At 37.5% G+C, this 15,180-nt stretch overlaps 1 long non-coding RNA gene across 1 annotated transcript in view; it reads right to left on the bottom strand.

Annotated features, from left to right (window-relative positions):
* Positions 1-2,802: 2,802 nt before the first annotated feature.
* LOC144362188 (uncharacterized) overlaps positions 2,803-15,180 on the bottom strand; it is a 30,975-nt gene continuing 18,597 nt past the window's right edge. Inside the window, exons 2-6 of the long non-coding RNA XR_014927776.1 lie at positions 12,951-13,015; positions 11,616-11,720; positions 9,417-9,580; positions 2,986-3,161; positions 2,803-2,862 (exon numbers count right to left, since the gene is read on the bottom strand). This is a non-coding gene — a long non-coding RNA (uncharacterized LOC144362188). The remainder of the gene's footprint in view (positions 2,863-2,985; positions 3,162-9,416; positions 9,581-11,615; positions 11,721-12,950; positions 13,016-15,180) is intronic.

Raw genomic sequence — 15,180 nt, 5'->3', positions numbered from 1 at the left:
ATACAACCATGGGTCTTACTTTGATAGAAAGAGAATTAACTAGAGATGATAACAACCACTCCTGTGTCAAGTGTATACAATAACATACAACCATGGGTCTTACTTTGATAGAAAGAGAATTAACTAGAGATGATAACAACCACTCCTGTGTCAAGTGTATACAATAACATACAACCATGGGTCTTACTTTGGTAGAAAGAGAATTAACTAGAGATGATAACAACCACTCCTGTGTCAAGTGTATACAATAACATACAACCATGGGTCATACTTTGGTAGAAAGAGAATTAACTAGAGATGATAACAACCACTCCTGTGTCAATTGTATACAATAACATACAACCATGGGTATTACTTTGGTAGAAAGAGAATTAACTAGAGATGATAACAACCACTCCTGTGTCAAGTGTATACAATAACATACAACCATGGGTCATACTTTGGTAGAAAGAGAATTAACTAGAGATGATAACAACCACTCCTGTGTCAATTGTATACAATAACATACAACCATGGGTATTACTTTGGTAGAAAGAGAATTAACTAGAGATGATAACAACCACTCCTGTATCAAGTGTATACAATAACATACAACCATGGGTCTTACTTTGATAGAAAGAGAATTAACTAGAGATGATAACAACCACTCCTGTGTCAAGTGTATACAATAACATACAACCATGCTATCATATAGTAAATTTTATCCCATAATACATCCCATCCCATAATACATCCAATCCCATGCTATCATATAATAAATCCCATCCCATATACTATCCCATTCTATCCCATAATACATTCCATACCATAATAATTTCTATCCATTCTGTCCCATAATATATCCCATCCCATTCTGTCCCAAATTACATCCCATCCCATTGTATCCTATACTACAACCAATCCCAAAATCCATCCCATTCCATTCAACCCCATAATACATCTCATCCCATTCTACCCCATAATATATCTCATCCCATGCTATCCCATAATACATCCCATCCCATGCTATCATGTAATAAATCCCATCCCATTCTACCCCATAATACATCCCATCCCATGCTATCCCATAATACATCCCATCCCATGCTATCATATAATAAATCCCATCCCATTCTATCCCATAATACATCCCATCCCATTGTATCCCATACTACAACACATCCACAATCCATCCCATTCCAGTCTATCCCATAATTCATCTCATCCATTTTATCATATAATATATCTCATCCCATTCTATCCCAAATTCCATCCCATCCCATTCTATCCCATAATCCATTTCATCCATTCTATCCCATAATATATCTCATCCCATTCTATCCCAAAATCCATCCCATCCCATTCTATCCCATAATATATCTCATCCCATGCTATCCCAAAATCCATCTCATCCCATTCTATCCCATAATACATCCCATCCCATTCTATCCCACAATACATTCCATATCATAATTTCCATCCATTCTGTCCCATAATATATCCCATCCCATTCTGTCCCATAATATATCCCATCCCATCCCATCCTAAAATCCATCCCATTCCAGTCTATCCCATAATCCATCTCATCCATTCTATCCCATAATATATCCCATCCCATTCTGTCCCATAATACATCTCATCCCATTGTATCCCATAATACATCCCATCCCATTGTATCCCATACCACAACTAATCCCAAAATCCATTCCATCCCATTCTATCCCAAAATCCATTCAATTCCATTCTATCCCAAAATCCACCCCATCCCATTCTATCCCATAATACATTCCATCCCATGCTATTCCATAATACATCCCATTCCATGCTATCATATAATAAATCCCATTCCATTCTATCCCATAATACATCCCATCCCATCCCATCCCATAATACATCCCATCCCATTCTATCCCATAATACATACCATACCATAATAATTTCCATCCATTCTGTTCCATAATGCATCCCATCCCATTGTATCCCATACTACAACACATCCCACAATCCATCCCATTCCAGTCTATCCCATAATCCATCTCATCCATTCTATCCCATAATATATCTCATCCTATTCTATCCCAAAATACATCTCATCCATTCTATCCCATAATATATCTCATTCCATGCTATCCCAAAACCAATCCCATCCCATGCTATCCCATAAAACATCCCATCCCATGCTATAAATCATATCCAATTCTATCCCATAATACATCCCGCCCTATTCTATCCCATAATACATCCCATACAATAATAATTTCCATCCATTCTGTCCCATAATACATCCCATCCCATGCTATCCCACAATACATCTCATCCCATGCTATCATATAATATATCTCATCCCATTCTATACCATCTTACCTGGATATAGCCATGTCTTATTTCATTCAATTCCAGTCAGTTGTCAGGAATACATCTAAGAAATCTGAAATAAAAACAAGATGACTTAGCTGGACTTAGTCAATTTTTATTCAGTGATGTCTTATTCTGTTCAATTCCAGTCAGTTGCCATGGACACATCTAGGAAATCAGAAATAACAAAAAATAATGTCTTACTTGGATTTAGCCATGTCTTATTCTGTTCAATTCCAGTCAGTTGCCATGGATACATCTAGGGAATCAGAAATAAAAACATAATGTCTTACTTGGATTTAGCCATGTCTTATTCTGTTCAATTACAGTCAGTTGCCATGGACACATCTAGGGAATAAGAAATAAAAACATAATGTCTTACTTGGATTTATCCATGTCTTATTCTGTTCAATTACAGTCAGTTGCCATGGACACATCTAGGAAATCAGAAATAACAAAAAATAATGTCTTACTTGGATTTAGCCATGTCTTATTCTGTTCAATTCCAATCAGTTGTCATGGACACATCTAGGGAATCAGAAATAAAAACATAATGTGTTACTTAGATTTAGCCATGTCTTATTCTGTACAATTCCAGTCAGTTGCCATGGATACATCTTGAGAATCAGAAATAAAAATATAATGTCTTACTCGGATTTAGCCATGTCTTATTCTGTTCAATTCCAGTCAGTTGCCATGGATACATCTAGATAAATCTAAAGAATCAAGACATTCTCATCTTCAATACATTCTTCAGATATTTCATGTTTGTTTGGAGTAGACTTCAGATCACACTTTGTAGAAAGAGAAACTTTCTCTGATTTCATCTTGGTTTGAATACAGAGAGAAATTTAGTTATATTTAAATAACAGCACGACAATTACCATATTCACTCTATTAGTAGCGCATGTTATTACGTAAATAAAAGAGGTATTACTATGGTAACATAAGGAATATTTAAATGAGTTAGTTTACAGTTAATCAGGGGGGGGGGGTTGCATGACACGATTGGTTGAAATAATCACCTCATTTACATAAATTAATATTCATGAGCAATGAAAAACTCATTTTTTCAGTAATATTGTGCCAAAATGCTTTCCGATAACATACATGTTAGTTCTAAATTGACTGATTCTATCGTTACGAGCTGAAAAAATAACCGGAAAAATGATGTAAAGGTATTTTTTGAGACACGTTTTCGATCAGACTCCAGCTATCTGTTGAAAGTAAGCATAGGTTTTCTCTTTACCATGATCATAGCAAGTTACAAAATTCATGGAGAATGCAGAGGCGCGTTTAAATTTCACTCTAGTACTATTGCTCAAAATTGCTCAAAATGTTTTCGGTGACTTTTATCAGTGACAAGTTACCTAATTAGTATGCATTTCGAGAAACGACAGTGTGTGTGCATGCGCAGTTTGAAATGGAACAGTTTTGAACGCAATAAAATCATGCGTAGAACTTGGGTTTTAGGTGATGTATTAACTTAATACAGAGAGAAATTTAGTTATATTTAAATAACAGCACAACAATTACCATATTCACTCTATTAGTAGCGCATGTTATTACGTAAATAAAAGAGGTATTTCTATGGTAACATAAGTAATATTTAAATGAGTTAGTTTACAATTAATGTAAATTTCAGTTTATATGCACTTACATTAGAGGTATGCTTCTAATAGCAAAGCCACCTGTCTGTCTGTCATTTTAGACAGCCACCTGTCTGTCTGTCATTTTAGCCAGCCACCTGTCTGCCTGTCATTTTAGCCAGCCACCTGTCTGCCTGTCATTTTAGCCAGCCACCTGTCTGCCTGTCATTTTAGCCAGCCACCTGTCTGCCTGTCATTTTACCCAGCCACATGTCTGCCTGTCATTTTACCCAGCCACATGTCTGTCTGTCATTTTAGCCAGTCACCTGTCTGCCTGTCATTTTAGCCAGTCACCTGTCTGTCTGCCATTTTAGCCAGCCACCTGTCTGCCTGTCATTTTAGCCACCGACCTGTCTGTCTGTCATTTTAGCCAGCCACCTGTCTGCCTGTCATTTTAGCCAGCCACCTGTCTGTCTCGGTCCTACTATTTAACGCCCGGACACGCGAGGGAGTGTCCGGGCACGCGCGGAGGCGAACAGGGGGGAATACCTAACGCGCGGGGCAGCGGCAGCAATCCTTGTACTGTATAATATTCGTTTATGCTCAAAATTTGAACCGGAATGGCAAATTCGAGCAGCTATCCACACTTTTTATGATCGACGCCCGGGCATTCCGGCGAGTCGAGTCCGCCATGTTGTTTACTAATTTTGGTTAGCGTTTAACAATAGGACAATACCATTCGATCCATGGGGGTGACAGTCCTACGAATGTGCCGACATTGTCGAAGGACAAGGACAGGACGTGTGGCGAGACTCCCGTAGTATTGTTTAGTAAGATTCATTTAAAAATGACCATGTAAGACGTCTGTTACGCAGAAATTATTCACCTCATGTTGTTTTCTCATTGTTATGTGACAATGCTACGTACACTTGCAATGAAGTCGGTATCTTAAGAATATCGCATACGGTAAATATCGTGAACGGTACAGAGTTCGGTAAATCTCGTGTACGGTACAGAGGGGATATTCTCGTCCAATGTTTTTATACTTTGTAATGTAATTCAAACAAATAAAAAAACGTATATTCGTAGCCATGGACAAGATTTAAAATGTACTAGTAATCAACCGTTTTATTCATCCATGATTTGTACAAAGATCGTATATTTTGTAAGTGTATAAAGCATTTTCCACATTAAGCTTTCAATATAGATTCTTAAACACAAAATATCAAATATATCTTTAAGTGTAAAAATCGATTTTTTTTTTACTGTAAATGGTAACTTCCTGTAAAAACTTAAGATGCCTTTTTTATTTCCTGTTCCAGTCACCCACCCCCTGTCCCCACTCTTACAGCATGCGGTAAATTTCTTATTGTACACGCAGTTTACGGTAAACCTGGTTTATACCTCTTGTATTTATTTATTAACACACAACATCCCCCGGAGGGAATGAAAAGGGTTACAAATCAGATATTAGTAAAAGAAAAATAACCACATAAAAAGTAAGGGAACAAAAAGGCATAAAAAAAAAAAAAAAGATAATAATTTGAATACAAGGAATGTATAAATTTACTGGCTTAGTTTATGTAGGTGCTGCTGTCTTGTATTAAAGCAGTTTTTTAAATATTGCGCTAAAGGAATAGACATTTTCTCGTTACTTAGTAATGATATGAATTTATTTTCATTACTAAATTTGTCAAAATTTGGTATACATTTATTAGCTACAATGTAAAGTTTTAATCTTATTTCATTGTAATGAGGACAATTTGTGACAAAATGTTGTTCATCTTCAACATAGTCATTGTCGCACATATTGCAGACTCTGTCTTTAAAATCCAATCCTGTATGCCGGCCTGTTTCAATTTTCAGACAGTGGTTGCCAAGTCTAAATTTTGTTAAGGATTTGCGAAGTTCACTGTTTTTCATAATTGTTAAGTAGTTTTCTTGTTCTATTTTGGTTTTAAAAAGTTTGTAGGTTCTTAGTTTATTTTTAGAATTTGTTTTTTTCCTATTGTCATTATTTATTTTATTTTTCCACTCAGTTGTAAACTCTTCTTTTAATTTCTCATCAATTGTTTTTAATTTTGATAATGAGATAATATTTGTTTCATTTAAAAGATAAGAATGGTTAATATTTTTTAATATCAGATCAAGTTTTTTAAACCATTTACTTTTAATAATTTTATTGACATAGTATGCTTCTTGAAGTAGAGTATTTGTGGAATTTGCAATACGATTGTCATATTTTATCATTTGTTTCTTAATAAAAGAGTCAAGAGGTAATTTTCCCAATTCACTATATATTGCCATGATTGGTGTATTTTTTGAGATACCAAGAATGTACCGATAGTATGTAAGCTGAACATCCTCTACAATTGATTTTGTAGAGCTTTCTTCTCCCCAAATGTCACTCCCATACACAATAACTGGTCTGATAAGTTTATCAAATAGTGACAGTAGTATGGACATGTCCAGATTACCATTATTGTCGAAAACACAGAGTTTGGTCAATCTCGTGCACACAATAGCGTACGGAATATATTACGTTTCGTCCACATATTTCAGAGCTTGACATCGCGACACGTATTCAGCTGTGATTGACACTCTATTGTACAACTACAACAAAGAGGGGAACATACACTGTCCCTAATTCAGTTCAACCACGGTCACTATTTTTAAGTAACTGTGGTTCAACCCACAGTCCCTCTATTAACCCAAGCAAGGCACGTTTTTTTTTTTTCAAATAAACATGACATACCAAATGTGATGAACTTATGTAATTCAGAAAAAAAAGGTTGTCATTTGTTCCGGCTTGGAGCCTGATGGTAAGGGAAAAAATTTACATAACAAGGGCGAGTTGCGTCGAGAGACAAAGCACTTGTTGTTTCTGTTTGGAGCTATAACAGGTAACAAAAGGTCTTGAATAAATTAATGGCGTGATAAACGCCACCTTGTATTTCTATTTTATGGAATCTCTTGTAGTTTGTTTGTGCAGTGTATAGTTACAGTAGATTATTTACAAGCTGATCCCAGACCAATTTGTAACGGCCGGGCTCGTAACACAGACCACATGATCCCCGAGCAGGGTGTGAATCCGGTATGTGAGCTACTATAAAATTGCGATGCGACGGCTATGACCTCTGTTCGCACACATGCTTCCGGTGCGCTAGTGTAACCTGCCGTTAACAATGAAACTGAATGACGTTCCCACTTTTATTAAATATAGGTAGTAATAAAGAGAGTATCACAACGCCTTGGAAGCGACACATCGAAAGGTCAAGTTTAGTTCATCGCCCGCTGTACGAATTCACGTTTGCGAATGAATGACCACTTGACGCGATGGAGAGATCCCAAGCCCAGTTGGCGAGCTACATACCAGTAGTTTTCTGTATACACGCCCCGTGATCGATCTTTTCCAAACCTGTCTGTCTATTTACTATACATGTTTTAATTTTCGTTTTAGTTGACTTATACTTTGAATAATTTTGAATAAAAATATTTTTCCACAAGGGCGGGGTGCCTGTTTATTTACTATACATGTTTTAATTTTCGTTTTAGTTGACTTGTACTTATTTTCAATAAAAATATTTTCTAAAACGGCGGTTTGTTTACTATACATGTTTTACAGTGGGCGCAAACAAAGCGAGACTTTCTTAGCGGCACTGTTTTGAAAACGATTTGCTACATTTTGCGACAATCTTACTTTTTCTTGCAACACTCGATTATTGACAAATTATGTTTGGGTTCGATACATATGCTCGAAAATGCTTTTTTTCACATGAGGTAAATAATTTCCGCGTAACTACGGGAGTCTCGCCACACTTGCACAAACTTTTCCTGTCCTTGTCCTTCGACAATGTCGGCACATTCGTAGGACTGTCACCCCCATGGATCGAATGGTATTGTCCTATTGTTAAACGCTAACCAAAATTAGTAAACAACATGGCGGAATCGACTCGCCGGAATGCCCGGGCGTCGATCATAAAAAGTGTGGATAGCTGCTCGAATTCGCCACCCCAGTTCAAATTATGAGCATAAACGAATATTATACAGTACAAGGATTGCTGCCGCTGCCCCGCGCGTTAGGTATTCCCCCTATTCGCCTCCGCGCGTGCCCGGACACTCCCTCGCGTGTCCGGGCGTTAAATAGTAGGACCCGTCTGTCTGCCATTTTAGCCAGCCACCTGTCTGCCTGTCATTTTATCCAGCCACCTGTCTGCCTGTCATTTTATCCAGCCACCTGTCTGCCAGTCATTTTCGCCAGCCACCTGTCTGCCTGTCATTTTAGCCAGCCACCTGTCTCCCTGTCATTTTAGCCAGCCACATGTCTGTCCGTTATTTTAGCCAGCCACCTGTCTGTCTGTCTTTCATTTTATCCAGCCACCTGTCTGCCTGTCATTTTAGCCAGCCACCTGTCTGTCTGCCATTTTAGCCAGCCACCTGTTGGCCTGCCATTTTAGCCACCAATCTGTTGGCCTGTCATTTTAGCCAGCCACCTGTCTGTCTGCCATTTTAGCCAGCCACCTGTCTGCCTGTCATTTTAGCCAGCCACCTGTCTGCCAGTCATTTTCGCCAGCCACCTGTCTGTCTGTCATTTTAGCCAGCCACCTGTTGGCCTGTCATTTTAGCCAGCCACCTGTCTGTCTGCCATTTTAGCCAGCCACCTGTCTCCCTGTCATTTTAGCCAGCCACATGTCTGTCCGTTATTTTAGCCAGCCACCTGTCTGTCTGTCTTTCATTTTATCCAGCCACCTGTCTGCCTGTCATTTTAGCCAGCCACCTGTCTGTCTGCCATTTTAGCCAGCCACCTGTTGGCCTGTCATTTTAGCCAGCCACCTGTCTGTCTGCCATTTTAGCCAGCCACCTGTTGGCCTGTCATTTTAGCCAGCCACCTGTCTGTCTGCCATTTTAGCCAGCCACCTGTCTGCCTGTCATTTTAGCCAGCCACCTGTCTGCCTGTCATTTTAGCCAGCCACCTGTCTGTCTGGCATTTTATCCAGCCACCTGTCTGCCTGTCATTTTAGCCAGCCACCTGTCTGCCAGTCATTTTAGCCAGCCACCTGTCTGTCTGGCATTTTATCCAGCCACCTGTCTGCCTGATATTTTATCCAGCCACCTGTCTGCCAGTCATTTTCGCCAGCCACCTGTCTGTCTGTCATTTTAGCCAGCCACCTGTTGGCCTGTCATTTTAGCCAGCCACCTGTCTGTCTGCCATTTTAGCCAGCCACCTGTATGCCAGTCATTTTAGCCAGCCACCTGTATGCCAGTCATTTTAGCTAGCCACCTGTCTGCCTGTCATTTTAAAACAATATTCGTGGATACAAACTAGAGTTCACAAAAAAGACTGAAGTGAAATTAAGCCTGTCAACCACCATGACTCGTCACTTGAAAAACGTGCACATGATCAAATCAAAACACAAAACAAGACAGAATAAGGAGGAACATTTTCACTTTTAAATATGGTCTGCATTTCTCCAATTCATTGAATCGTCTTACCTTGGCCATCTGAACTTGCCCTAAACAATGTCTTCTTTTTGTCTCTTTGGGTTTTTGTGATGTATCATACTGTTGGCATCCTTGCATTTCTTTGGTATCTGTTCATAGCTTGGTTCAGTGGCTGGAGGTCTACTGTTGTCATGGTGACAGCAAGCAATGATGACCTTTTATGAGCCAGGATGATAACAAAGAAGATAAACATTTAGACATAATGGTAGCCTAGAGTAGCAATAACGAAGTGAAGTGACATGAACCTAATGTTCAGTGAAACTGATGCTTTCATCGTGTCACTGTCCATTTTATGCTGTCACAATCGTTACGATCACTATTTTAATCTTTGACAATCTGTGGACATCCAGAAAGTTTGCATTTCACAAAAACAAGTTGTCTGTATGTGAATCAGTGTTACAGGTGAAATCAAATATGATGTTGAAAATCAAATGCAGTCAGAGTCTGTCAGTGAATCAGTGTTACAGGGGTCAGAGTCTGTCAGTGAATCAGTGTTGCAGGGGTCAGAGTCTGTCTGTGAATCAGTGTTGCAGGGGTCAAAGTCTGTCAGTGAATCAGTGTTACAGGGGTCAGAGTCTGTCAGTGAATCAGTGTTGCAGGGGTCAGAGTCTGTCAGTGAATCAGTGTTGCAGGGGTCAGAGTCTGTCAGTGAATCAGTGTTGCAGGGGTCAGAGTCTGTCAGTGAATCAGTGTTACAGGGGTCAGAGTCTGTCAGTGAATCAGTGTTGCAGGGGTCAGAGTCTGTCAGTGAATCAGTGTTACAGGGGTCAGAGTCTGTCAGTGAATCAGTGTTACAGGGGTCAGAGTCTGTCAGTGAATCAGTGTTACAGGTGAAATCAAATATGATGTTGAAAATCAAATGCAGTCAGAGTCTCTCAGTGAATCAGTGTTACAGGAGTCATCAGATCTGATGTTGAAAATTAAATACAGTCAGAGTCTGTCAGTGAATCACTGTTGCAGGGGTCATCAGATCTGATGTTGAAAATTAAATACAGTCAGAGTCTGTCAGTGAATCAGTGTTACAGGGGTAATCAGATCTGATGTTGAAAATTAAATGCAGTCAGTCTGTCAGTGAATCAGTGTTGCAGGGGTCATCAGATCTGATGTTGAAAATTAAATGCAGTCAGTCTGTCAGTGAATCAGTGTTGCAGGGGTCATCAGATCTGATGTTGAAAATTAAATGCAGTCAGAGTCTGTCAGTGAATCAGTGTTACAGGGGTCATCAGATCTGATGTTGAAAATTAAATGCAGTCAGTCTGTCAGTGAATCAGTGTTGCAGGGGTCATCAGATCTGATGTTGAAAATTAAATGCAGTCAGTCTGTCAGTGAATCAGTGTTGCGGGGGTCATCAGATCTGATGTTGAAAATTAAATGCAGTCAGAGTCTGTCAGTGAATGAGTGTTACAGGTGTCATCAGATCTGATGTTGAAAATTAAATGCAGTCAGTCTGTCAGTGAATCAGTGTTGCAGGGGTCATCAGATCTGATGTTGAAAATTAAATGCAGTCAGTCTGTCAGTGAATCAGTGTTGCAGGGGTCATCAGATCAGATGTTGAAAATTAAATGCAGTCAGAATCTGTCTGTGAATCAGTGTTGCAGGGGTCAGAGTCTCTCAGTGAATCAGTGTTACAGGGGTCAGAGTCTGTCAGTGAATCAGTGTTACAGGGGTCAGAGTCTGTCAGTGAATCAGTGTTGCAGGGGTCAGAGTCTGTCAGTGAATCAGTGTTACAGGTGTCATCAGATCTGATGTTGAAAATTAAATGCAGTCAGTCTGTCAGTGAATCAGTGTTGCAGGGGTCATCAGATCTGATGTTGAAAATTAAATGCAGTCAGTCTGTCAGTGAATCAGTGTTGCAGGGGTCATCAGATCAGATGTTGAAAATTAAATGCAGTCAGAATCTGTCTGTGAATCAGTGTTGCAGGGGTCAGAGTCTCTCAGTGAATCAGTGTTGCAGGGGTCAGAGTCTGTTGCCAAATCTGATAAGACAATCAAAATAGTGATGAGAGAAAATTTAATGTACATTGGCACATCATGTTTTCCCAAAAATCATAATTTTTGTATACATACAATTACAATTTTGAGTTCTTGTAAATAAACACACGTACAGTGCTGACTAGCTGAGTCAAGGACAAAAAACTTGTAGTGGATTTTAGAAACTACATGTACAAGAAAAATAAAACAAAAACTCACCTCAAAATAAGCTGTTTTGATAGTTTACTTTTTATTCCAGCTGAGTCATCATCAATTAAATGCAGTTAGTCTGTCAGTGAATCAGTGTTGCAGGGGTCATCAGATCTGATGTTGAAAATTAAATGCAGTCAGAATCTGTCAGTGAATCAGTGTTACAGGGGTCATCAGATCTGATGTTGAAAATTAAATGCAGTCAGTCTGTCAGTGAATCAGTGTTGCAGGGGTCATCAGATCTGATGTTGAAAATTAAATGCAGTCAGTCTGTCAGTGAATCAGTGTTGCAGGGGTCATCAGATCTGATGTTGAAAATTAAATGCAGTCAGAGTCTGTCAGTGAATTTGTGTTACAGGTGTCATCAGATCTGATGTTGAAAATTAAATGCAGTCAGTCTGTCAGTGAATCAGTGTTGCAGGGGTCATCAGATCTGATGTTGAAAATTAAATGCAGTCAGAGTCTGTCAGTGAATCAGTGTTGCAGGGGTCATCAGATCTGTTGTTGAAAATTAAATGCAGTCAGTCTGTCAGTGAATCAGTGTTGCAGGGGTCATCAGATCAGATGTTGAAAATTAAATGCAGTCAGAATCTGTCTGTGAATCAGTGTTACAGGGGTCAGAGTCTGTCAGTGAATCAGTGTTACAGGGGTCAGAGTCTGTCAGTGAATCAGTGTTACAGGGGTCAGAGTCTGTCAGTGAATCAGTGTTGCAGGGGTCAGAGTCTGTCAGTGAATCAGTGTTACAGGTGTCATCAGATCTGATGTTGAAAATTAAATGCAGTCAGAGTCTGTCAGTGAATCAGTGTTGCAGGGGTCATCAGATCAGATGTTGAAAATTAAATGCAGTCAGAATCTGTCTGTGAATCAGTGTTGCAGGGGTCAGAGTCTCTCAGTGAATCAGTGTTGCAGGGGTCAGAGTCTTTCAGTGAATCAGTGTTACAGGGGTCAGAGTCTGTCAGTGAATCAGTGTTACAGGGGTCAGAGTCTGTCAGTGAATCAGTGTTGCAGGGGTCAGAGTCTGTCAGTGAATCAGTGTTACAGGTGTCATCAGATCTGATGTTGAAAATTAAATGCAGTCAGAGTCTGTCTGTGAATCAGTGTTGCAGGGGTGAGAGTCTGTTGCCAAATCTGAGGCAAGACAATCAAAATAGTGATGAGAGAAAATTTAATGTACATTGGCACATCATGTTTTCCCAAAAATCATAATTTTTGTATACATACAATTACAATTTTGAGTTCTTGTAAATAAACACGCGTACAGTGCTGACTAGCTGAGTCAAGGACAAAAAACTTGTAGTGGATTTTAAAAACTACATGTACAAGAAAAATAAAACAAAAACTCACCTCAAAATAAGCTGTTTTGATAGTTTACTTTTTATTCCAGCTGAGTCATCATCAATCTTGAAAATCTAGTCAGAAATCAATAAATTTGAGTTTTAAGAATAATAGTAGATTACGGGTCACAATGGAGATTTATGGAGAAAATAAATTGATATACATGTACCCTAAATATGAGATATGCTTGACAGTGGTTCTATTTTTAAGACAATTTTACATAAATTAATCTACAACCAATCAATAACATGGAAAAAATAAATTGATATACATGTACCCTAAATATGAGATATGCTTGACAGTGGTTCTATTTTTAAGACAATGTTACATAAATTAATCTACAACCAATCATAGACATGGAGAAAATAAATTGATATACATGTACTCTAAATATGAGATATGCTTGACAGTGGTTCTATTTTTAAGACAATGTTACATAAATTAATCTACAACCAATCATAGACATGGAGAAAATAAATTGATATACATGTACCCTAAATATGAGAATACATGTACCCTAAATATGAGATATGCTTGACAGTGGTTCTATTTTTAAGACAATGTTACATAAATTAATCTATGACCAATCAAAGACATGGAGAAAATAAATTGATATACATGTACCCTAAATATGAGATATGCTTGACAGTGGTTCTATTTTAAGACAATGTTACATAAATTAATCTACAACCAATCATAGACATGGAGAAAATAAATTGATATACATGTACCCTAAATATGAGATATGCTTGACAGTGGTTCTATTTAAGACAATCTACCAATCATAGACATGGAGAAAATAAATTGATATACATGTACCCTAAATATGAGATATGCTTGACAGTGGTTCTATTTTAAGACAATGTTACATAAATTAATCTACAACCAATCAAAGACATGGAGAAAATAAATTGATATACATGTACCCTAAATATGAGATATGCTTGACAGTGGTTCTATTTTTAAGACAATTTTACATAAATTAATCTACAACCAATCAAAGACATGGAGAAAATAAATTGATATACATGTACCCTAAATATGAGATATGCTTGACAGTGGTTCTATTTTAAGACAATGTTACATAAATTAATCTACAACCAATCATAGACATGGAGAAAATAAATTGATATACATGTACCCTAAATATGAGATATGCTTGACAGTGGTTCTATTTTAAGACAATGTTACATAAATTAATCTACAACCAATCAAAGACATGGAGAAAATAAATTGATATACATGTACCCTAAATATGAGATATGCTTGACAGTGGTTCTATTTTAAGACAATTTTACATAAATTAATCTACAACCAATCAAAGACATGGAGAAAATAAATTGATATACATGTACCCTAAATATGAGATATGCTTGACAGTGGTTCTATTTTAAGACAATGTTACATAAATTAATCTACAACCAATCAAAGACATGGAGAAAATAAATTGATATACATGTACCCTAAATATGAGATATGCTTGACAGTGGTTCTATTTTTAAGACAATTTTACATAAATTAATCTACAACCAATCATACACATGGAGAAAATAAATTGATATACATGTACCCTAAATATGAGATATGCTTGACAGTGGTTCTATTTTAAGACAATGTTACATAAATTAATCTACAACCAATCAAAGACATGGAGAAAATAAATTGATATACATGTACCCTAAATATGAGATATGCTTGACAGTGGTTCTATTTTTAAGACAATGTTACATAAATTAATCTACAACCAATCATACACATGGAGAAAATAAATTGATATACATGTACTCTAAATATGAGATATGCTTGACAGTGGTTCTATTTTTAAGACAATGTTACATAAATTAATCTACAATCAATCATAGACATGGAGAAAATAAATTGATATACATGTACCCTAAATATGAGATATGCTTGACAGTGGTTCTATTTTAAGACAATTTTACATAAATTAATCTACAACCAATCAAAGACATGGAGAAAATAAATTGATATACATGTACCCTAAATATGAGATATGCTTGACAGTGGTTCTATTTTAAGACAATGTTACATAAATTAATCTACAACCAATCAAAGACATGGAGAAAATAAATTGATATACATGTACCCTAAATATGAGATATGCTTGACAGTGGTTCTATTTTTAAGACAATGTTACATAAATTAATCTACAACCAATCAAAGACATGGAAAAAATAAATTGATATACATGTACCCTAAATATAAGATATGCTTGACA

This window comes from Saccoglossus kowalevskii, chromosome 20 (assembly GCF_978046115.1).
Source record: "Saccoglossus kowalevskii chromosome 20, keSacKowa6.1, whole genome shotgun sequence".
Classification (NCBI taxonomy): Eukaryota; Metazoa; Hemichordata; class Enteropneusta; family Harrimaniidae; genus Saccoglossus; species Saccoglossus kowalevskii.
The sequence above is the reverse complement of the archived record's forward strand: the minus strand, read 5'-3'. Positions and strand labels throughout refer to the sequence as shown.